The sequence below is a fragment of the Momordica charantia genome, assembly GCF_013281855.1.
Source record: "Momordica charantia cultivar OHB3-1 chromosome 11 unlocalized genomic scaffold, Mcharantia_2.0 BLBB01000011.1, whole genome shotgun sequence".
Classification (NCBI taxonomy): Eukaryota; Viridiplantae; Streptophyta; class Magnoliopsida; order Cucurbitales; family Cucurbitaceae; genus Momordica; species Momordica charantia.
This window is the reverse complement of record NW_028275159.1, coordinates 15,963,300-15,987,669: the sequence shown is the minus strand read 5'-3', so window position 1 is coordinate 15,987,669 and position 24,370 is coordinate 15,963,300.

Genomic DNA, 24,370 nt, shown 5'->3' with positions numbered 1-24,370 from the left:
GCTTGTAATGCTCTTGTTATGGATAACTTAAGATTAAAACATATTGAAATTCAAGAACTTTTGTTCCTTAACACTTTTGGTGTTGCTTCTTTCAAATCTTGCTTTAGGTTTGATGTTGAACCGATTCATTGGATTAGTCTCGATCAAGCTAATTCTGGAGTGAGTCGTCTTAGGATCTAGGAGTGACCATCGTAGATTCTAAGTCTGATCTAAGAGTGATTCATCTTCTAACCTTACTCTTGGTTGGAATCATTCGGTAAGTTAGTCGTTTTTGTGAATGTTTGCAAGGATCCTAGAAGGACCTCTAGCTTTGTGAACACGAGCAACCTTGGCGCTTATCATTTGGTATCAGAGCATTGGTCGACATCCTTTGGCCGGTTCTAGAGGTGAAATATCTTTACTTTATTTAATTTTATTTTTCTGTTATTTTCCTTTTTTCGAAAGTAGTTCTTACAAAGTGTAACAAGACATACTACAACTTGCCTTGAAATTCTTGTATTTTTGCTCTCGGATTATTAGCAAAGAAAAAAAAAACAGAAGCAAAAGAGAAAAAAAAACAGAAGCAAAAGAAACAAAAATCAGTAGCAAAAGAAAGAAAACAGTAGCACAAAAAAAAAGCATTCGAAGATCCGAGGCACATGAAAAGTTCTTTTCATTATGTTGTGTTTTGTTTAAATTATCAAGTTTTTTATCCTAAGATTGAGTTGCTGTAGTCTTAGTTTGTGAGAGTTGATCATTGAATTAGTTATATCAAGCTTTAAGCAAGATTGCACCAAAATTTAAGCCAACCCTTACATCTTTGACCTAGTACCAAAAGCCTACCCTCGAGTGATAAACACGAGTGTCCTTGAGTGAAATCCTAGTGAGAGGAGTGGAAAGGTCCTTATTTTGTTATTTTATTTTTCTAACAAAATGTCACAGGGAGTACCGCAAGATCCTACTATGGCCATTCTTCAATCAATTCAAGGTATGGTGGAAATGATGAGGGAAGATAGGCAGGAAAGAAGGGTGCAACAACGAAGAGAAGAACGAGTCTTACAGGAAGATGAAGGTATGTTTGACTTCGATGTACAAAAAGAACAAGTTGGGAGTAGAGGAAGGAATAACTTTGCCAACATTATGCAACCGAGGAGATGGGAAAGAGTAAATGAAAAGAGAGATGGTGGAGCTAAACTCAAAATTCCACCATTTAGTGGAATGGCGGACCCCGATGCTTACTTGCGATGGGAAAGGAAGATAGAACGTGTATTTCATTGCTCTACATATAGTGAAAATAAGAAGATGAGACTTGTCATTGCCGAATTAATTAATCATGTTAATGAATGGTATCAACATCTCAAATCCGAGAAAAGAAGGAAAGATGAGGATCAAATAGAGACTTGGGAAAAACTCAAAGAAGCCATGAGAATGAGGTATGCTCCCAAACATTATAAAAATGATTTGAAAACTAAACTGCAAGCTTTCAGGCAGGGAACAAAAAGTGTTGATGAGTATTATCAAGAGATGGTGATTTTAATGGAAAAAGCACACATTCGAGAAGAAGAGGAAGAAACCATGTCTAGATTCCTTGGAGGTTTGAATCTGGAAATTGTTCATCATATTGATAGAAATCCACCACCTTACTTGGAAGATATGTATCACCATACTATCAAAATTGAAGATCAATTGAGGAAAGAAGAGGAGCATTCCAAATGGAATGAATTCGTGCAACCAAAAGGGAAGTTTGGTGCTGTCAAAAGAGTGAAGGCCGAGAGCTCCAATGCCAAAAACAATGAAGTTCCAAAGGAGGTAAGGGAGAAGACTAATTCTCTTACATGTTGGAAGTGCAAAGGGTTTGGACACATGAGCAAAGAATGTGTCAATAAAGAAGTCATGGTGATAAGAAATGGTGTTGTTGATTCAAATGATGCTTGTGAGAAATATGATGCAAAATTTGAGGAAGATTCTAAAGCACATGTTGATGAATTTATTGAACAAGATCGTAAAGATTCTGATTTTGATAAAAGTGAGTTCAAAGAAAAGAGAGAAAGAGAAGAGTTAAGAGAAAGGAATTCAAAGGAGAAAGAAGAGGAAAATAGCAAGATCCAATCCATTTGTCAATATAAGTCAAATGTTATAGCATTGTTGCATAAGGACCCTTACTATCAAGCTCACATATTTTATCCTAGTCTTTCTACTTTTCTAAGATTTTTGCAGGAAGTTCCAACTTTTCAATTCAAGCATGATCGAATACAAGAAACAAAGGAAGCTATAAAGGAGCCAAGAAGAGTTATCCTATCATCTTCTCATGATCTTGAGATTGTCTTACAAGGTAAGTATAAAATATATCTTGATTTTAAAGATACTAACTTGCTTCCTTATTGTGTAGGTAACCATGAACATAAGAAACCTAAGGTGAAAGGCATTGTGGAAAACTACTTATCCAAGAATTTGTATAAAGAATTCCATGGTCGAGAAAGCAGAATGTTATGTTGGAGAATGCAAATGCAAAGTACCAAGTGGAGGAAAAATAAATCCGAGCACAATTTCAACAAACCAAGTGATTGGGTTTGGAAGCACTTTTGGAAGGAACGAAGAATTTGTCCAAGTCCAAACATAAGAAGACTAAGAAGGATGATATTACATGAAGACTTCAAGATTGCACTTCAAGGAAGTCAAAAAGTGGTGTTAACTCAAAGAAGGCAAACAAGAAAGGGCCATAGAAATTTTCAAGAAGAAAGAAGTGACATGTCCAACGAAGAAAATCATAAATCTTCAAGCTCCAATATACAACTCACAAGGTAAGGAACAAGTTGTTAAGGCTTATCATTGGACTAACTTGATTCGTTTTGATGAAAAAAATGAAAACCTTGATTTGAGGACAAATCCTTTTAAATAAAGGGGGGATGATACGAATCCATTTGTGACCAATTACATATATCAAAGGGGCAATTATTACAAGAAAGGCAAGGAAGATTCAAGAGGCTTTCACACTGCACCTTCAAAAGCTTGTTAATGCACAAGAACCAACAAAGAGTTTTGAGCCCGAATTTATTCATAATGTTACTTCAATGAGTCAAGAAGAGAATGGAGCAAAGATGACACAGGGAAAGTTGTCTATTTTGAGAGATGGCACGGATGACAAAAAAAGTGTGCAGATTCGTGAACAGGTGCCTTTGTAGATTGCACCTCTTTGGAGTTTGTGAAGTCAAAAGTTGTCAAACCATATCCAAATGTGAAGCGCCTCCTACAGCACATAGATAAGACCATTTGAAGCATGACTACGTTTTCTGATCCGCATTTAAGTGTCTAGAATGATGTGCAATCAAGTTTTAATTTGCATGTCTTATTTTCTACAATTTGCATTAAGTAGTATTTTGAAAAACTTTTGGTGTTCTTATGTTGAACGACCATTTGGCCTATTTAAAGGCTTGTAATGCTCTTGTTATGGATAACTTAAGATTAAAACATATTGAAATTCAAGAACTTTTGTTCCTTAACACTTTTGGTGTTGCTTCTTTCAAATCTTGCTTTAGGTTTGATGTTCAACCGATTCATTGGATTAGTCTCGATCAAGCTAATTCTGGAGTGAGTCGTCTTAGGATCTAGGATTGACCATCGTAGATTCTAAGTCCGATCTAAGAGTGATTCATCTTCTAACCTTACTCTTGGTTGGAATCATTCGGTAAGTTAGTCGTTTTTGTGAATGTTTGCAAGGATCCTAGAAGGACCTCTAGCTTTGTAAACACGAGCAACCTTGGCGCTTATCACAAACTCCAATTCATTCACTCTTGAAGGGTTACAAACTCTTGGTTTTATGGTGGAGGAGTTTCATTCTCGGATTTAAAGCATGTTTAATTGTATTTTTAGTTTTAAACATTTCATTTATGTGTTTTAAGTTTTATTTGTGTTAGTGGTGGTTATGGTATTGATGTAGTAGGGAGTTACAACCTTTACAATTCTTTTAGGTTACTTGAAGGGTTGTTTTGGAGGCTATAAATAGCCTAGCTTGTTCCCTTGGAAAAAACAGATTTGAGATTTGAGTTTTGAGATAATGAAATTTAAGCTTATTAAGCCATGAGCTTTTCCTTTGCATTTCTTGTGTTTTAGAATTGCATGCTAGAATCATTCGAGTAGCCTTGATCAAGCTATCTTGTGGAGTGGTTCGAATCTTGAGTTTAGAAACAAGTTTTCTCTACTCTTGATATTGATCATCAAGGTAAATCCGTTCTATCTTCTTCCTTGGGTTGACATCATCTTGATTTGGGGGTTTTAGCACCTGTGATCTAGTGGTTTGCATAACCATAAGGGTTCTTAGATCCAATTGGCTATTGTTTTCTTATCAGAGGGGTTGCTGTTCGTGGAGCTAATACACCGCCGCCGCCGTCGGGGTTGCCGGAAAACGAAAGGGGGCGGCTAGGTTGGGAAGTTGAAGAAGGACAAACGCGGGGGGGGGGGGGGGGGGGGTGGGTTGAAGAAAGAAGAAGAAAGATAGGGTTTCTCTTTTTTTTTTTATTCTTTTATTTTGTTTTGTTTTAAAACCAATTTTTCATCAATGAAGGCCCAACCATCCAAGCCCAAAGAAGAAGGAGTCCATTCCCTTAAAACAAGACCCAACATACAAAGTTCGGTAAATATTAATTTAATTGGATTTTTAGAGCCCGATAAATATAGATAAATTTAATTAACAATCAATTTAATATTGAATGAAAAATCTTCTGGTTCGAGACTAACTAACCTGAGGGACTCGGGGCGTTACATAATATATATATAAAATTAATTAATCAAATTAATTAATATAATTAATTATTAATCCAATTAATAATTAATAAATATATATATATACATAAATAATTAACACTTAATTATTTATTATAAAATTAGAATCATATTCTAAAACATTTCTCTCGTATAACCTATAGTTTTAATGTACATCTTATGCACATTATTTTTAACCTACAGTTTTAATATGAATCTCATTCAAATAATGTCTCTCATAATATATAGTTTTAATTTACAATTAACTATATATATTATAATATATCAATATACATATAATCCCTTAAGTAATTTGAACAATTCAAATTCTTCCAAAAAATTTGATCCTCGTTTTACCCGTTATGAGCTAGCAAGGGGACGTAATGGACCTACAGATCCGAAGCTCCAACGATGCAAGATTAATCGGTCAAACTCATTGACCGAGTTAATCTAGATTCGTTAATTACGGGTCATTCAACTAAAAACCCGCAGTTGCACTCTTCTCACTGCAGAATGTTTTCGTGTCCTTGGATATACGACCATTAATGACGAGTCAATCCTTCACGAGTGTTCGTAACTCAAGTTGGGTCAAATTACCGTTTTACCCCTAAGTTACATTTTACTCCTTAAACACCACTGCTCCTCTAATGAACAACTCGGTTATGGTCCAACTAATAACCGGAAGTCCCTCTCGGCCAATGAGAGGGTAGGGCCCCTTGTTCAAGTCCCGGAGTCAGCATTTAAGGGAACACTCACCTACTAAAGTCGGGGAGGAGTGAATTCCATCTTGTGAAGTTATGTTCCCAACTCCCCACTCGGTCTCATCCCCAAAATGGTAGGAATGTTGAGTCGGCCACTCGGGCCACTCTCACCCATACAGATCAAAGGACGAGCCCTCACGGGCAGGAGTCCATAACTCACTCAGGATTGAGAATGAGTTGCCTGTTCATCCTAAGAAATAGCAACCTATTAGTTAACGGTGTTACATCTAAAGATTGCCTATTTCGTGGTCCGGTCTTATACAAACTCATTGTATAGGATACCCCCACTCGCATGTCTCTACACGGACGACCTGGATCGAGTCGTCTGTAACCTTTACAGAGTGGGCCGTATCCATAGTGTTGCTAGGATAAGGTACCCAGCCTTATCCATATACTATAGACCCTTGAGGTTATTCATGAGACATTATCCATTCATATATCAGGGGTATATCAAATATATATACCCCGTATATCAACTATATACCCCGTATATCAACTATATACCCAGTATATATATTGTCCCGATTACAACAAAAATAACCTTGGATGTTTAGTTTATTGGATTTTGGACAATGCAAAGCTATGATTCAACAATAAATTTATTGAATAAAACTTTATTAAATAGATATTTGTTTTTACAAAATACAAACTACGAGTTTAGGGCAACACACCCAACAATTCGAAGATTTTTATCATGAATTGCCCTAAGTAAAGTGATTAATGTCCTATTAACAACCTCTGTTTGACCATCAGTTTGTGGGTGACACGTGGTAGAAAACAACAACTTAGTTCCCAACTTTCCCCATAAAACCTTCCAAAAATGACTTAAAAACTTGACATCTCTATCACTAACAATGGAACTAGGAATGCTATGTAATCTTATCACTTCCTTAAAGAATAAACCAGAAATGTTTTTGGAAACATCAGTCTTATGGCAAGCAATGAAATGTGACATTTTGCTAAATCTATCAACAACCACAAAGATGCTATCATGTCCCCTTCTCGATCTAGGCAATCCAAGAATAAAATCCATAGACAAATCAGTCCAAGGTGTATTAGGAATGGGTAAAGGAGTGTACAATCCATGTGGTTTCAATTTTGATTTAGCCTCTCTACTTGTAATGCAAGTACGATAAACTTTATGAACATCATGATGCATGTGTGGCCAACAAAAATTATCTTTAAGGGAAACATAAGTCTTGTTTTCAGCAAAATGTCCCATAAGTCCACCCCCATGTGCTTCCTTAACAAGTAATTCTCTATAAGAACCCTTAGGAATGCAAAACTTATCTTTATGAAATATAGAAGTTATTGACTCAAATTCCATTCACACATTGAGAAAATATTTCACCAAAATCATCATCATTTTTGTACATTTTTTTAAAAAACTCAAATCCCAGCAATTTAGAAGATATAGTTGAAAACAAGGTATATCTTCTAAACAATGCATCAGCAACCACATTTTCCTTACCACTTTTGTACCTTATAACATTGGGAAAGGATTCAATGAATTCAACCCACTTTGCATGACGTCGATTCAACTTGTCTTGTCCCTTGAGATGCTTCAAGCTTTCATGGTCAGTATGGATCACAAACTCCTTTGGCCATAGGTAATGCTGCCAAGTTTGTAATGCTCTTACCAAAGCATACAACTCTTTATCATATGTTAAATAGTTCAAAGCATACAACTTCTCACTAAAGTACATAAGGGGTTTTTGTGCCTGAATTGAAAATGCTCCAATTCCTATTCCACTAGCATCACACTCAATTTCAAATGTATTTTCAAGATTTGGCAAAGACAACAAAGGTGCAGAACTTAATTTTTCTTTTAAAATAGCAAATGCCTTTTCTTGAGATTCTTCCCATTTGAAAACAACATTCATTTTAACCATTTCATTAAATGGTGCAGCAATGGTACTAAAATCTTTAATGAGCCTCCTATAAAAACTAGCCAAGCCATGAAATGATCTCACTTCACTAGCATTTTTAGGTTGTGGCCATTCCTTAATAGCTTTAACCATGTCAATATCAACTTCAACACCATTTGCAGAAACAACGAATCCAAGAAAATTAATCCTATCCAAACAAAATGAACACTTTTTCAAATTGGCAAACAATTAAGCTTCCCTCAATGCAAGCAAAACCTTTCTAACATGCTCGACATGCTCGACATGCTCTTCTAATGACTTGGAATAAACAAGAATATCATCAAAGTAAAATACCACAAATTTTCCTAGAAATTCATGCAAAACATGATTCATGAGACGCATAAACTTACTAGGTGCATTGGTAAGACCAAAAGGCATAACTAACCACTCCTACAATCCATGTTTGGTCTTAAAGGCAGTTTTCCACTCATCACCAACATTCATCCTAATTTGATAATATCCAAATTTGAGATCAATTTTAGTAAATAAAATAGACCCATGTAATTCATCTAACATATCATCAAGTCTCGGTATAGGATGACGATACTTTACCGTAATCTTGTTGATGGCTCTGCAATCCAGGCACATTCTCCAAGAACCATCTTTCTTCGGAACTAAAATGACCGGTACTAAACATGGACTAAGACTTTCCCCTCACATATCCTTTGGCAAGCAACTCATCAACTTGCTGTTGAATCTCCTTTGACTCAATAGGATTAGCTCGATAAGCTGGCCTATTTGGAATGACTGCTCCAAGGATGAAATCAATTTGATGATCAATTCACCTAATTGGTGGCAATCCACTTGGTAGTTCTTCAGGAAATATGTCATTAAGTTCCTGCAACAAACTCAGAAAAGTACTAGACAAAGAAGTTTCTAAGTCACAAGTTAGAAAACAAGGTCCTTTGCACAAAAGTACAAAGATCGGTTTTGTTCAAAAACAAAGCTTTCCTAACCTCACTATTTCTAGCTATCAAACTCTCATTTCTTACTTTTCTCTCTTTGAGCACTTTCTCACTTTCTCCACTCCTTTCTTTTTTTCCACAATTGTTTTTCTCACTCTCATTATTTTTTTCTTTGAAATTCTTTTCTCTCTTGCTCTTTTCACTCAAAATATTTTTACTCTCTTGCTCTATTTTCTCGGTCTCCACTCTCATTTTCTCTAACTTACATTGCTCTTCAAATACATGCTTGGTTGACAAAGGAAGAAGAATTATCTTTCGCCCATCCTTGGTGAATTTGTAGCGATTAAGATAACCATCATGAACAGTTCTTCTATCGAATTGCCATGGTCTTCCCAAAAGAATTTCTCCAGCATGCATGGGTGTAACATCACATAGAACATCATCCTTGTATCTTCCAATAGAAAATGGCACAATGCATTGGCTATTAACTCTAACTTCCCCACAACTGTTCGACCACTAAAGTTTGTATGGTCTAGGATGTGGTGTTGCCGGCAATCCCAATCGTTTGATAAGTAATGTACTCACAACATTAGTACAGCTTCCCCCATCAATTACCACACTACAGGTTTTCCCATTCACATGACATCGGGTATGAAACAATGTTTCCCTTTGCTCCTCAATGAGGTCCTCTTTAATTAGGGTACTTAAAGCTCTTCTAGATACAAGCACATCATTTACTACTGGTTCTTCATAGCTACCATCACTAGACTCCTCCAAATAAACTATTTCTCCATTCTTCTCCTCATTTTCACTTTCTTCACCCTCAGTTACTACCTCTCCATGTTTTTTATGATCATTGTCCTTTTTTTGGACAATCCCTACTTACATGTCCTACCCCATGACATTTCCAACATTTAGTATCCCTAGTTCTCTCCTTATGTTCATCTACCTTCTCTTTCCCCTTCATTGAACTCTCCCCTTTCTCAATTTTCCTCTTAGGTTTCTCATTCCCCTCTCGATTTCTAGGATAAACATTAATATCCTTTTTCCATGTAGCACTAGAGTTGGAAAATTGTTTAGAAGAATACCGTTGGGACTTCCGTTGGATTTGTCTCTCGATCTTGATTGCTAAATGCAACATCTCCTCAATGTCGAAGTAAGGTCGTAGATCAACCTTGTCAGCAATTTCCTTGTTTAGGCTATAAAGAAAACGTGCCATGAGTTGCTCCATGTCATCGTCTAGATCAAGTTGATCCATCAAAGTGTCCATCTCCTTTCAATAGTCCTTCACTGACTTGTTTCCTTGTCTCAACGCTTGCAGTTTTTGTGTCATGTCCCTTTCAAAATGTTCTGGAACAAACAGCTTCCTCAAAGACTCCTTGAACTCGTACCACGAAACAATTGGTGCTTCAAGATTCCTTCATTTATGCGACATTAGCTTATCCCACCATGTTTGTGCATATTGTTTAAATCGAGTGATACATAGTTGTACCTTTTTTTCTTCACTAAAATTATGGCACACAAACACTGACTCCACCTCCTTCTCCCACTGGAGATATTCTTCTGGATCAGTCTTGCCAAAGAACTTTGGACTCTTTAATTTGATGATCCCTAGATTACGATAAACTTGAGCCTCTTCTCTCAGAGCTCTCCTCTGATAATTGTGTTGTCTTCCACGACCTCTCCCTCTATCCAAGCGATGTCCAACACGTTTATCTCCCCTTCTATGCGCAGCTAACAAGGTAACTTGGTCATCCTCTAGTTCATCAGACCCACCTTCCTCAAATTCATTCTCTCGATATAAAAGATGGTAATCCATCACACGTGGTGGTGGTGGTGGTATCCTCTCCTGCGCTTGGTTTTGAATCTCCAACCTGTGCATTCGTTTCGATATGTCTTCCATGGTACGAATCATTATCTTTGTTGGGCCTCTCTTATCCTACCATCCAATATGTTACCTTCGTTTTCTTCATTTGTCATGCTGCAAAAATGAACACACAGTAAAAATGGACCTTTTAAGCACTCCCTCACGTGTTTACTCTCTTGGAATATGAAGGGTCACTCGTGTTTGCAGTCAAGAAAAAAAAAGAATGTATAATACCCTAAGATTTCTAATTTCTCAAACTTCAGCAAGTTTTGTAGTATTCAAGCAAGAACACTTCAATATAGCCTAGAATGTGAAAAGTTACAAAAATCCAGAATTTAGAAAACAAGCATTGAAAGAGGCAATGAAATGAATTTGAAGCAAAATGGTTCAAGAATGAGATGATGGAAATGAATAGGAATGATTTGATGAAAAGATAGAGATATGAGGGATAAAGCGTTGGAACTATCTTCACATGTAATGCAAAAGAAACAATGCCTCACTACTTGTCGGCACTTTTTTTTTCTTTTTTTTATCACATAAAAATAGAGACAATCAGCATCGAATATGAAATGCCAATAAAAGATGATAAGTCTCTTCGTCTTCTTTTCTTTTCCTTTTTTTTTAAAGGAACTTCTTTTTTCAGCAAGCACGATAAAAAAGTGAAGCAAATATGAGAAGAAGCAAAATGAAATTAGATGTAACGATTGAATGAAGAAAGAAAGAAAGACGAAGAACAAAGGCAAGAGAAATAGATATAATTTGTTTTAGAGCCAAAGCTCTGATACCAAATGATAAAGGAACTAACTCAATTACTTTTTCAATGCACATGAACGATCTTAAACTTAATTCCAATCAAAGTCTAAACAACATCAAAAGTAAATTTCAAACATATATATTTAACACAAATTTAATTATTGGACCATAAACAAAACATGCATAACACAATAAATCAATTAAAACAATAAACCAACTTTAAATAAAATGAAAAGAGATAAGTTTGTACCAATATGCTAAATCCTTCAATGCAAAACAAGGATCGATGAAAGAACTCCGACGAAAAGAAGTCCCAAATCGTGAGGGCCGATTCTACACACAAAATAGGGCATATAAGGTATAAATCAACAAAAATGAAACTCAAAAACCAAATATACTTACCTACGTATTGAAACGAACCAACGGCCGATGATTTCGTTGAAGAAACCAGCGGCAAGGATGACCTTTGAGGCGGGCGGCGGCATTGGAACAGGAAAATGGGGGAGAGAAATGGAAGAGGCAGAAACGTTGAATGAGGAGGAGGAGAAAGGGGGTTGGGTTGTTTGAGAGGCTAGGTTGTTTTAATTTTCCCATCAAAACGACGTCGTTTGACATATGCGAATTTCGCATATGTCAACACGCGGCAAAGTACTTTTCGTTGCTTTTGCAGAGATGAAAAATACTTTCGTCGCTGGTACGCAAAATCATTGTCGTCGCTGGTTTGCGACAATAAATATATTAAAGCGACGAAAAGAATGTCGTCGCTGAAGACTTTTTTTGTTGTAGTCTCCATCCAAGATTTTAACTTTGGTTGGGATCTTAGAACTCCATAGCCACTTCCACCAACTCTCATTCCATGATGTATCTGAAGAACTGGCCCTAGGGTTCCTTGAATTAGCCACATGGTAACCACTTTTTACAGAGAAATTACCATTTTTCATAAACTACTACAACAACTTATCAGGTTGATTACCTGTAACGCCCCGCGTTACTCAGGTTAGCTTGCCTCGAGTTCCGGGAAATTTTTATAACAAAATAGATTTTATTTATAAAGTTATTTCATTTTATTTTATTTGATTCATCAGTTATCTTTATTTAATTTAAGTGTGGCATCTCGGCTAGTGTGTATTGTTACAGAATTAGTGGTGAGTTAGTAGCGTGTAGTTATTTATCAAGTTATGGTTTAGTACGGACGCCGCAATGTGACACTTGTTTTGGGCCATTGGGCCATTTATGAAATTATATTATTGGCTTGTTTTAACACGGAGGGGTTGGGTAAGTAGGCCTTAAACAAAAGGAAAAGAACCCAAGCCCAAAGGAGTTAAAGTTTTAAAACAAAGAAAAAACCCTAGCCCTTGTTCTTCCCTCTTCTTCTTCCTCCCTTTCCCTCTCTTGTTGAAGCCGCCAACCACCCCCCACTTAGGTTCTTCTTCTCCGGCGAGCAGTTCGTTCAGGCGACGCGACGAACAGCGGCGACATCGGAGCAGCAGGTGCAGCGTCGGGCTCGGGTAGCAGCAGGCGGCGTCGGGCAGCGCAGCAGCAGCGTCGGGCGTCGGGCAGCAGCTGGCGTGGGCGTCGGGCAGCAGCAGGTGCGGCGGGGCGGCGCGTGGTGGCTGTTCACGGTGTTTTCCCTCGATCCGACAAACTCCAACGACTCGAATGGCTTAGATCCGGGAAGCCCGGTAATTTTCTTTGACCCACCCTTGTTCGAAGTTAGATTTGGATTACCGACACCTAAACGAGATCGATTTGGAATACTCACACCTAAGCGAAATTGTTTTGTAGTAACGGACATCAAATCGAAGCCGTTGGAGGTCATTTTGGGCGTTTCTCGCTGCTGTAAAAACGTGGACAGCAGTGTTTTGGGTGGTATCCGGTGATTAACTTCATCCGTTCGAAGCCCGTTTTACGCTACCCACCCCTTTGCAAGCTAGATGTAATTTACCCACACCTACATGAAGTCGTTTTGCGGTAATGAGACCCATTGAACCCTCTTAGAGTTGTTTTCGAAGGCTATACAGTATATTTATGTTGCTGTATTTTTCTGTTTTTGTGCGTAGGTGTGAGTTCGACGTGGGAAATTTACCTGTAGGTGGTCATGGGAGGGTTAGTGAAGTGGTGAAGGGTGAAGGGTGAAGGGACGGGTTGGCAGTCCGTTAACTATGGGTGTTCTGATCTGAAAATGCATATAAATCGCTTGGAAGTTCAAAGCCTTGAGTAGTGGCCTTGGGAATAAATGACAAGGCCGAACGTCAAATTTCTGTAAATGAGTATTGGGGTCTTGGGGATAAATGTCAAGGACCAATATGGTGGGAAGTCATCGGTACCTTGGGGATAAACGGCAAGGACCAGTGCACAGTTCAGGCCTTGGGAATAAATGGCAAGGTCGAACATCAAGTTTCTGTAGAGGAGTATTGAGACCTTGGGGATAAATGTCAAGGGTCAATGCGACTCGAGGAGTTAGGCTTGAAGGACTAAAGTAGAGTGGTGCTTGCGAAGTAGTGGTGCTAGGCCTTGGGAATAAATTGCAAGGTCGAACATCAAGTACTGTAAAAGAAAGGGGGGCGGTATCTTGGGAGTAAAGGTCAAGAGCCGTCATACCTCGAGAAGTTAAACGAGGAGCAACATAGGGGGGGTGTAGAGGGAGGTTTAGTATTGTGGGACAAGGGCTAGTGAATCATGGTTGTTGTATGTAAATGTCAAGTTATTGTTCGCTATCTCTCGCTGTCTATTTAATTGCGTTGCTATCGTTTTATTTTATATGCTGTGACTGTGAGCATGATTTTTGTGTTAGTTAGGAAGTGCTACTTACGGAGTACCTTACGTACTCACCCCCCTTTTTATCCTTATTTGTTTTCAGGTGTGAACAGGGTCGACCGCGGTGATGACGTGGAGAGGGCTTGACCGAGGAGGGATCAGTAGTCGAGTTAGTGAGGATAGAGGGAAGGGTCGTTTGGTACGAGTAGCGTTGGGATTTATGTTATTGCTAGGTGTGGACCGAGGAGAAATTTTGTATTCTTTAGAACTACTTTATTTTGTTATGGATGTTGCTGGTAAACGCGTCACTGTTGTCGTTGGAGTTTAGGTGTACGGTTGTTTTATTTATTTAAGAACTGTAGCCACTGAGGCGGATATGAGATGTCTTTGTTTTTAAATTTCCCACAGAGAGCGAAGTTTTGGCAGTTTATAAAATTGATATTTCTGGTGGAACGTATGGGAGTCGAAGCTTTATTTCATTTAAATTATTTCCCAGGGAGTTGATTATCTCGTGTTTAGAGTTAAGGCTAGCCAGGTGAATTATTTAGCGTTGCCTAGGATGGTATATAACATCTTGGGCGCTACAGTTGGTATCAGAGCCGAAACGTTCCTGTAGACTGAGTTAGAAACTAGCATATTTAGGAGTAGTGATCTCGGTCGACCTCCTCGTCATCACCAGGTACGCTTCATGCTTGTCCTTGAGAGCTTATACATTCCCCATGATTTATTTGTGCGCTGAATTTTTTTTTTCTCATCAGTTTTTGTTGCCGCTCTGTTTCGCTAGGCATAGAGTGTTCACTAAGCGTACCAAATAGAATGTAGTGGACCTTTTACTATTATGGGAGTTCCGACTGCCACTTTTCCTATTAGTCTATGCGTGGAGTATCATGCTAACGTCTAACTGAAATTTTGTGCCGTTCTTCCAGACAATGCCTCCTCGTCGTAGTATGAGATTGCGAGCTGACGCCGACCCCGCTCCCGGAGGTGAGAACGGAGCGGATCCACCGCCCCCTCCTGCTGGGAATCAGGCAGGAGTAGTCCCTCCATTTCCTCCAGCAGCAGCTCGAGAGCGGGCAGATCCTCCAGTTCCCCCAGCAGTTCCTCAGGTGAACCCCCAATTGGTGTTGCTTGTGGAGGCATTGCAAGCAGTGATCAATAACGCAGCAGGGGTGGGCGGGGTCCAAGGTCCGCCACCCCAACACCTTCATACTCCCTAGAGCGAGGCTCGCTTCATCAAGGATTTCAAGCGCTATGGACCTCCAACCTTTGACGGTGAGAGTGAAAGAGCGACTGCAGCGGAAGAGTGGATCAGAGAGTTGGAAGCTCTTTACGCGTATCTTGGTTGCGAAGACCAATTCAAGGTGAAGGGTGCGGTTTTTATGTTGAGGGGCGAGGCCCTGAACTGGTGGGACTCAGTAGCAGCGGCAGAGGATCATGCAAATGTACCAATCCCGTGGGCGAGGTTCAAGAACTTATTGTACGACTACTACTATCCGGAGATTGTGAAAGACATGAAGGAGGCAGAATTCCTGCATCTAGTCCAAGGAACCTTATCGGTGGCACAGTATGAAAGAAAGTTCACGGAACTCTCCTGATAAGCGCCAAGGTTGCTCGTGTTTACAAAGCTAGAGGTCCTTCTAGGATCCTTGCAAACATTCACAAAAACGACTAACTTACCGAATGATTCCAACCAAGAGTAAGGTTAGAAGATGAATCACTCTTAGATCGGACTTAGAATCTACGATGGTCACTCCTAGATCCTAAGACGACTCACTCCAGAATTAGCTTGATCGAGACTAATCCAATGAATCGGTTCAACATCAAACCTAAAGCAAGATTTGAAAGAAGCAACACCAAAAGTGTTAAGGAACAAAAGTTCTTGAATTTCAATATGTTTTCATCTTAAGTTCTCCGTAACAAGAGCATTACAAGCCTTTAAATAGGCCAAATGGTCGTTCAACATAAGAACACCAAAAGTTTTTCAAAATACTACTTAATGCAAATTGTAGAAAATAAGGCATGCAAATTAAAACTTGATTGCACATCATTCTAGACACTTAAATGCGGATCAGAAAATGTAGTCATGCTTCAAATGGTCTTATCTATGTGCTGTAGGAGGCGCTTCACATTTGGATATGGTTTGACAACTTTTGACTTCACAAACTCCAAAGAGGTGCAATCTGCAAAGGCACCTGTTCACGAATCTGCACACTTTTTTTGTCCTCCGTGCCATCTCTCAAAATAGACAACTTTTCCCGTGCCATCTTTGCTCCATTCTCTTCTTGACTCATTGAAGTAACATTATGAATAAATTCGGGCTCAAAACTCTTTGTTGCTCCTTTGATATATGTAATTGGTCACAAATGGATTCGTATCATCTCCCGTTTCGCTCTAGAGTTGATTCCCACTGAGGCATTAAAGATCAAGAGGTTTGTTAAAGGCTTGCGCAAGGGAATCAGAGGCCCGGTGAACCTCCAGCGACCCACCACCTATGCTGAAGCGGTTAGGGGCACCTTGGTTATGGATAAGGATGTTTCCAACAAGGCCTCACCCCTGCCAGAGGTCGGATCATCTTCAGGTGTGAAAAGGAAGTTCCCTCCGACTTATGCCGACCCGGTATTGAGAGCACCCCAGCGCCAGGCTCAGCACCAAGGCATATGCCGCCAGTATGTCCCACCTGCCAGAAAAGACATACGGGGCAGTGCTGGACGGGAAGTAAGGGTTGTTTCAGGTGCGGAAGAGAGGGGCATTTCGCAAGGGAATGTCCCATGTCGGCCGCAAATACACAGAGGTTAGGCCAGAGGATTTCCCCATCAGTTTCGATGCAGGGGAATAACCAAAGGGCTCGTGTCTTCGCACTTACTCGCAAGGAAGCGGCGGATGCCGAAACCGTGGTCACAGGTATTTCTTCTCATTTTGTTAAGAAACCCTTGAGAGTTGGATCTAAGAACCTTGCTAACGAACAAGACCCATAGAACTCAATCCCAAAAACCCCGAAAACAAGTATGGAATCAACCCAAGGAAAAGTTTTAGAACGGATTACCTTGATGATCAATATCAAGAGTAGAGAAAACTTGTTTCTAAACTCGTGATTCGAATCACTCCACAAGAGGTATGATCAACACCGCTTGAATGATCCTAACATGCAAATTCTAAAGACACAAGAAATTGCACAAGAAATGGGAGATAAATCTCTCAACCAAGCTAATGAGAAAACTCACTTTTCATTCCACTTCAAATTGTGTTACAATAAGACATCTCAAGGCTATATATAGCCATCCTAGCAAGCCATATGAAAAGTCTTAAGCAAATGAAAAGACTTGTAACTTACAAGAAATGAAAAGACTTGTAAATGAAAAGACATAACTTACGAGAAATGAAAAGACAAACAAATGAAAAGGTTAAGAACATGGAAAGCCAACCAAAATAATTGCAATCTCGTCCATAATGAGGGATGTGAGTGTTTGACTTGGTTTTTGAATTGAATGAGTTGACTTTGACTTGTCTTGATGGAGTTGACTTTGACCTTGACCAAGTGGACTATAACTTGCCATAAAAACACTTAAAAATGCATAACTTGCACCAAATTGAAGTGCATAGTTCTAACTTCTTGCACATCTTCCTTTATTTCTCTTGTCGAGTTCAAGAACGCTTGGACATGAAGTAGCAAAGCTTGTTGAAGTTTCCTAGCTCTCGATCTTGTAATCGGTCCATGAGGCATAACAACGGTAGCTCCTTGGTTCATATCATCCTCTCCATCTTCAGAAGGATTCGTCCTCGAATCGAAGTCATCAACTACATCAAAAGGAGACAAATCAGAAACATTAAAGGTAGCACACTCACTCCATACTTACCTGGCAAATCAATCTTATAAGCATTATCATTATGAGATCTCTCAATGCAGATGTTAGGGAAGATACTGATATGAACCAAAGTGTCTTAGTCTTCAAGAGTTAAAGGAAGTTGTTGGAGAATCCTATGTCCAAGTTGACAACAAATTAGAGTTGCATTAAATGCACTCTAGTATCATTTATGGCAACCTCAAGTTGTATTGAATTAAGTCAAGAACAAGTCCAACTTCATTTACTACAAACTCAAGTTGCATTAATGAAAGTCTAAGTTGAACTCAAGATGCATTAAATGAACAAGACTTCAAAGTACTTGAAAGTAGTTCAAACTCCAATTCAATCACTCTTGAAGGGTTACAAACTCTTGGTTTTATGGTGGAGGAGTTTCATTCTCAGATTTAAAGCATGTTTAATTGTATTTTCAGTTTTAAACATTTCATTTATGTGTTTTAAGTTTTATTTGTGTTAGTGGTGGTTATGGTATTGATGTAGTAGGGAGTTACAACCTTTACAATTCTTTTAGGTTACTTGAAGGATTGTTTTGGAGGCTATAAATAGCCTAGCTTGTTCCCTTGGAAAAAAAACAGATTTGAGATTTGAGTTTTGAGATAATGAAATTTAAGCTTATTGAGCCATGAGCTTTTCCTTTGCATTTCTTGTGTTTTAGAATTGCATGCTAGAATCATTCAAGTAGCCTTGATCAAGCTATCTTGTGGAGTGGTTCGAATCTTGAGTTTAGAAACAAGTTTTCTCTACTCTTGATATTGATCATCAAGGTAAATCCGTTCTAACTTCTTCCTTGGGTTGACATCATCTTGATTTGGGGGTTTTAGCACTTGTGATCTAGGGGTTTGCATAACCATAAGGGTTCTTAGATCCAATTGGCTATTGTTTTCTTATCATTTGGTATCAGAGCTCTAGGCTCTAGATCGGATATATGTTTCCGTTTTCGTATTGCTCTTCTTGTTCTTTGTTTTGAAATTTTTGTTCTTATTGTTCATCTCGTTACATTCTGTCCACGTATCTAAAATACAAAAAACTGTCATTTTCATTCTTCTTTTCGTCTTGTTGTCTTCTATGAGTTTGTAGATCTTTGTCTTATCTAAAACTTTGTCTTCTTTCATATCTTGTGATTCAATTTGCTTCTGGGTGAAAACTTCGAAAATTGACATTTTATTCTGGAAAACTGATGTACCCGAGAGCATGTGTTATTCTTTGTTCTTTTCATTTTTACTTCCAAATCATGCTAGATCTGAGTTGTGCTGTTGAAATTGCCAATTTTTGTTAATCTAGCTGTTGGTAATAAATCATATCAATTGTGTTTTGATTTATTTCCACAACTAACCGTTACTCATTAAATTTTTGGCGGTTACAATTGTCTCAATTAATTTCCAGCAATTTGTTTTTCAATTCTCATGATGTTTTTCTTGTGTAACTCATATCTATTGTCAAGGCTAAATTAAACTCCATAAATTCTCAAAATAGCCTAATTGTTCAAGAGTTACATTTTCTGGTCTTTTGAACTTCTTGTTCTATCTTAATTATCATGTTCCAATTCTGTCACTTTCTTCTTTAGCTTGTTTCTAATTTGAGTTTTGAATTTACTCCATAGTCAAGTTATTTGAGTGTTTCTTTGTGTGTTATGTCTAACCACTTGAGTTGCAAACTTTGCTCATTGGCTTATGTGAATGAGATTGTGAGTTTCTTGAGAGTGATGTTTTTGCGTCTAACCACGAGTGACTATACCTTTACGAGTGTCAACACGTGAGGGAGTGATTGTGAGGTCCATTTTTCTTTGTTACTTTGCTTTCTTTTGCAGCCATGTCTCAGCAAGAGAATTATGCAAAATTTTTCCACAACATGGAGCATGATATGAACCAAAGTGTCTTAGTCTTCAAAGAGTTAAAGGAAGTTGTTGGAGAATCCTATGTCCAAGTTGACAACAAATTGGAGTTGCATTAAATGCACTCTAGTGTCATTTATGGCAACCTCAAGTGGCATTGAATGAAGTCAAGAACAAGTCCAACTTCATTTACTACAAACTCAAGTTGCATTAATGGAAGTCTAAGTTGAACTCAAGATGCATTAAATGAACAAGACTTCAAAGTACTTGAAAGTAGTTCAAACTCCAGTTCATTCACTCTTGAAGGGTTACAAACTCTTGGTTTTATGGTGGAGGAGTTTCATTCTCGGATTTAAGCATGTTTAATTGTATTTTCAGTTTTAAACATTTCATTTATGTGTTTTAAGTTTTATTTGTGTTAGTGGTGGTTATGGTATTGATCTAGTAGGGAGTTACAAACTTTACAATTATTTTAGGTTACTTGAAGGGTTGTTTTGGAGGCTATAAATAGCCTAGCTTGTTCCATTGGAAAAACACAATTTGAAGTTGAATGAAAAGTGAGTTTTCTCATTAGCTTGGTTGAGAGATTTATCTCCCATTTCTTGTGCAATTTCTTGTGTCTTTAGAATTTGCATGTTAGGATCATTCAAGCGGTGTTGATCATACCTCTTGTGGAGTGATTCGAATCACGAGTTTAGAAACAAGTTTTCTCTATTCTTGATATTGATCATCAAGGTAAATCCGTTCTAACTTCTTCCTTGGGTTGACATCATCTCGATTTGGGGGTTTTAGCATTTGTGATCTAGGGGTTTGCATAACCATAAGGGTTCTTAGATCCAATTGGCTATTGTTTTCTTATCATTTGGTATCAGAGCTCTAGGCTCTAGATCGGATATATGTTTCCGTTTTCGTATTGCTCTTCTTGATCTTTGTTTTGAAATTTTTGTTCTTATTGTTCATCTCGTTACATTCTGTCCACGTATCTAAAATACAAAAAAACTGTCATTTCCATTCTTCTTTTCGTCTTGTTGTCTTCTATGAGTTTGTAGATCTCTGTCTTATCTACAACTTTGTCTTATTTCATATCTCGTGATTCAATTTTCTTCTGGGTGAAAACTTCGAAAATTGACATTCTATTCTGGAAAACTGCTATACCCGAGAGCATGTGTTATTCTTTGTTCTTTTCATTTTTACTTCCAAATCATGCTAGATCTGAGTTGTGCTGTTGAAATTGCCTATTTTTGTTAATCTAGCTGTTGGTAATAAATCATATCAATTGTGTTTTGATTTATTTCCACAACTAACCGTTACTCATTAAATTTTTGGCGGTTACAATTGTCTCAATTAATTTCCAGCAATTTGTTTTTCAATTCTCATGATGTTTTTCTTGTGTAACTCATATCTGTTGTCAAGGCTAAATTAAACTTCATAAATTCTCAAAATAGCCTAATTGTTCAAGAGTTACATTTTCTGGTCTTTTGAACTTCTTGTTCCATCTTAATTATCATGTTCCAATTCTGTCACTTTCTTCTTTAGCTTGTTGCTAATTTGAGTTTTGAATTTACTCCATAGTCAAGTTATTTGAGTGTTTCTTTGTGTGTTATGTCTAATCACTTGAGTTGCAAACTTTGCTCATTGGCTTATGTGAAAGAGATTGTGAGTTTCTTGAGAGTGATGTTTTTGCGTGTAACCACGCGTGACTATACCTTTACGAGTGTAAACACGTGAGGGAGTGTTTGTGACGTCCATTTTTCTTTGTTACTTTGCTTTCTTTTGCAGCCATGTCTCAGCAAGAGAATTATGCAAAATTTTTCCACAACATGGAGCATTTGACAAAGACGTTTCAAAGGTTGGACTCGAGACTCAAATCTATTGAAAGACAACCAACCCATCTGAAGCAAAAGAGGAGGAATAAGCCAATGCACCATAAGGAGTATTTGGAGGTCGAAGGAAGGGAACATGGTGGATGTTGCAATGCTGTCCAAAGGAGAAATCTAGGAGGAGTTCATAAAGTTGATCCTATATTGAGAAGCATCAAGGCTAAACTTCGTATGTTCCATGGAAGTACAAACCCGAAGGAATACATTCAATGGGAACAGCAAGTTGAACGTGTCTTTGATTACTACCCATTAAGTGAGGAAGTAAAGGTAAAACTCATTGTTGCTCAACTTCGAGATTATGCAATTACTTGGTGGGATAAATTATTTTTGAGTAGGAGGAAGAACTTTGAGTGTCCAATAAACTCATGGTATGTTCTCAAGCATTTAATGAAAGAGAATTTTGTTCCCAAGTGTTTCTATAAGTTGAGATCTTTGAGACAAGGTAGCAATAGCGTGGAGGCTTACTACATGGAGATACAAATGTTGCTTGAGGAGCTTGATCTTTATGAGGATGGAGAGTTACAATGGCTCGTTTCTTAAGAGGACTCAAGAAGGAAATTGCCGAACGACTTGATCTTCAATTTTATGAGGATTTAGAAGGGATGGTGCAAATAGCCATAAAGATTGAGAAACATCTCCAAAGGAAGTATACAATGTTCAAGCCGGGTGATTGGGTTTGGAGACACTATTGGAAGGATCGCTTTTCTTTTGGAAAGAAGTGGAAGAGGAACCCATGTAGAGCTATAAATTTGACATTTGATGATTTTAAGAGTGCTCTACACGGCAAGTTCGATGAAAATTACATATTCAATGCTGCTGCTTTTCGTCCATTTGATGTAGGAGATTCTTTTGATTCGAGGACGAATCCTTTTGAAGACAGGGAGGATGATATGAACCAAAGTGTCTTAGTCTTCAAGAGTTAAAGGAAGTTGTTGGAGAATTCTATGTCCAAGTTGACAACAAATTGAAGTTGCATTAAATGCACTCTAGTGTCATTTATGGCAACCTCAAGTTGCATTGAATTAAGTCAAGAACAAGTCCAACTTCATTTACTACAAACTCAAGTTGCATTAATAGAAGTCTAAGTTGAACTCAAGATGCATTAAATGAACAAGACTTCAAAGTACTTGAAAGTAGTTCAAACTCCAATTCATTCACTCTTGAAGGGTTACAAACTCTTGGTTTTACGGTGGAGGAGTTTCATTCTCAGATTTAAAGCATGTTTAATTGTATTTTAAACATTTCATTTATATGTTTTAAGTTTTATTTGTGTTAGTGGTGGTTATGGTATTGATGTAGTAGGGAGTTACAACCTTTACAATTCTTTTAGGTTACTTGAAGGGTTGTTTTGGAGGCTATAAATAGCCTAGCTTGTTCCCTTGGAAAAAAAACAGATTTGAGATTTGAGTTTTGAGATAATGAAATTTAAGCTTATTGAGCCATGAGCTTTTCCTTTGCATTTCTTGTGTTTTAGAATTGCATGCTAGAATCATTCAAGTAGCCTTAATCAAGCTATCTTGTGGAGTGGTTCGAATCTTGAGTTTAGAAACAAGTTTTCTCTACTCTTGATATTGATCATCAAGGTAAATCCGTTCTAACTTCTTCCTTGGGTTGACATCATCTTGATTTGGGGGTTTTAGCACTTGTGATCTAGGGGTTTGCATAACCATAAGGGTTCTTAGATCCAATTGGCTATTGTTTTCTTATCAGCAAGTATCAGCCGGAATCTTTGAGTTAGACATAGTAGCTTCAATGCAAGCCCAAAAGCAGCTGACAATGGAGAAGGAAACCAAAATCGCCACTTTGGCGATGCTTGAACCCTCTCCTATTCTACAAATTCTAGATATATCTTGTGTTTATTGTGGTGATAACCACTTGTATGAGAACTATCCAGCTAATCCAGCGTCTGTTTTCTATGTAGGTGTTGTGTCCATACAACCGTGCTGACAACACGTACAAGTATACATGAAATTGGCAATTGTAGTACGAAACGAGGTCGAATCCATAGGGACGTTGGATAATATTTTAAACGATGTTTGCAGATACCAAATGTGTAAAAACAAAGAAATATGAGTGTTGTGTTGTAACTAAAAAAATACAATAAAAAAGTATTAAACAAATCTCAGCAGCAGACATACTTCGAAAAGCTGATAACAGAAAGAAGCTATAACACAGAATATAAAAATGGGGAGATAACAAATATGGAAAAGTGGGGGAGATTCAGCATACTTTCACAGGTTATCAACCTACCCTCTAGCTTACTAACATCTATCTAAATACCCAAGCAATAAACGCAAGCTCTAGAAAAGATTATGGGACCTCATTCTTGAGTATCCATAAAGCTATAGAAAATCACTAATCACAAATAAAGCAAATCAGGACCCATAAGCCCTCCCGAGTCAATACAGAAGCTAGCAAACACGACAGAGTGGTCAACAATATCACGCAAGATTGAAGATATACAAAACAGCTTTATTTAAAAATAGATGCAGCAGCTAGAGGTTCAGTATCAAGTTAGTTACATCATATAAATCTCCCCAAAGATGGGGTTTTGCTCAACATGGGCGAAAAAAACAAAATGGAAGAAAGTAGAATACAACCTATTTCAAGGAAGCAACAAAAGGAAGCAGAGAAGAAGAAGTAGACAGCTCGTCGAAGCAGGTGAGCCTCCCCTTTCTGTCGTTAGCTATCGCCCCGAAAATGGATAGCATCCTCCCCCTTGTCGTTTCAGCTCTCAAAAGTGTGTCTCCATTGGGATCTGTGTGTGGCGGCTAGGGTAACATACCCCTTTTATATCGGGTTCCGTTTTTAGGGCACCAAGCTAAAAATTGTACAGACACGGTAAATCCCGTGTCTGGGCTGTTACTGCACAGTGAATCCATGTTCTAGCTTTGCTTCGCTCCAGCTTTCATCTACTCTGACATGAACGTGCTTCATCCACTCTTCTCAAGACTCAGCAATTTTTTCATACTTTGCCTTCCTTTTCCAAACCTGTGCATTTACACCATAAATAAGAGCATTTAGTGCAATATTTAGCTACAACATTTCAGAATCCATTTTCTACTCTTTTCTATGCTAATTGCACACCAGA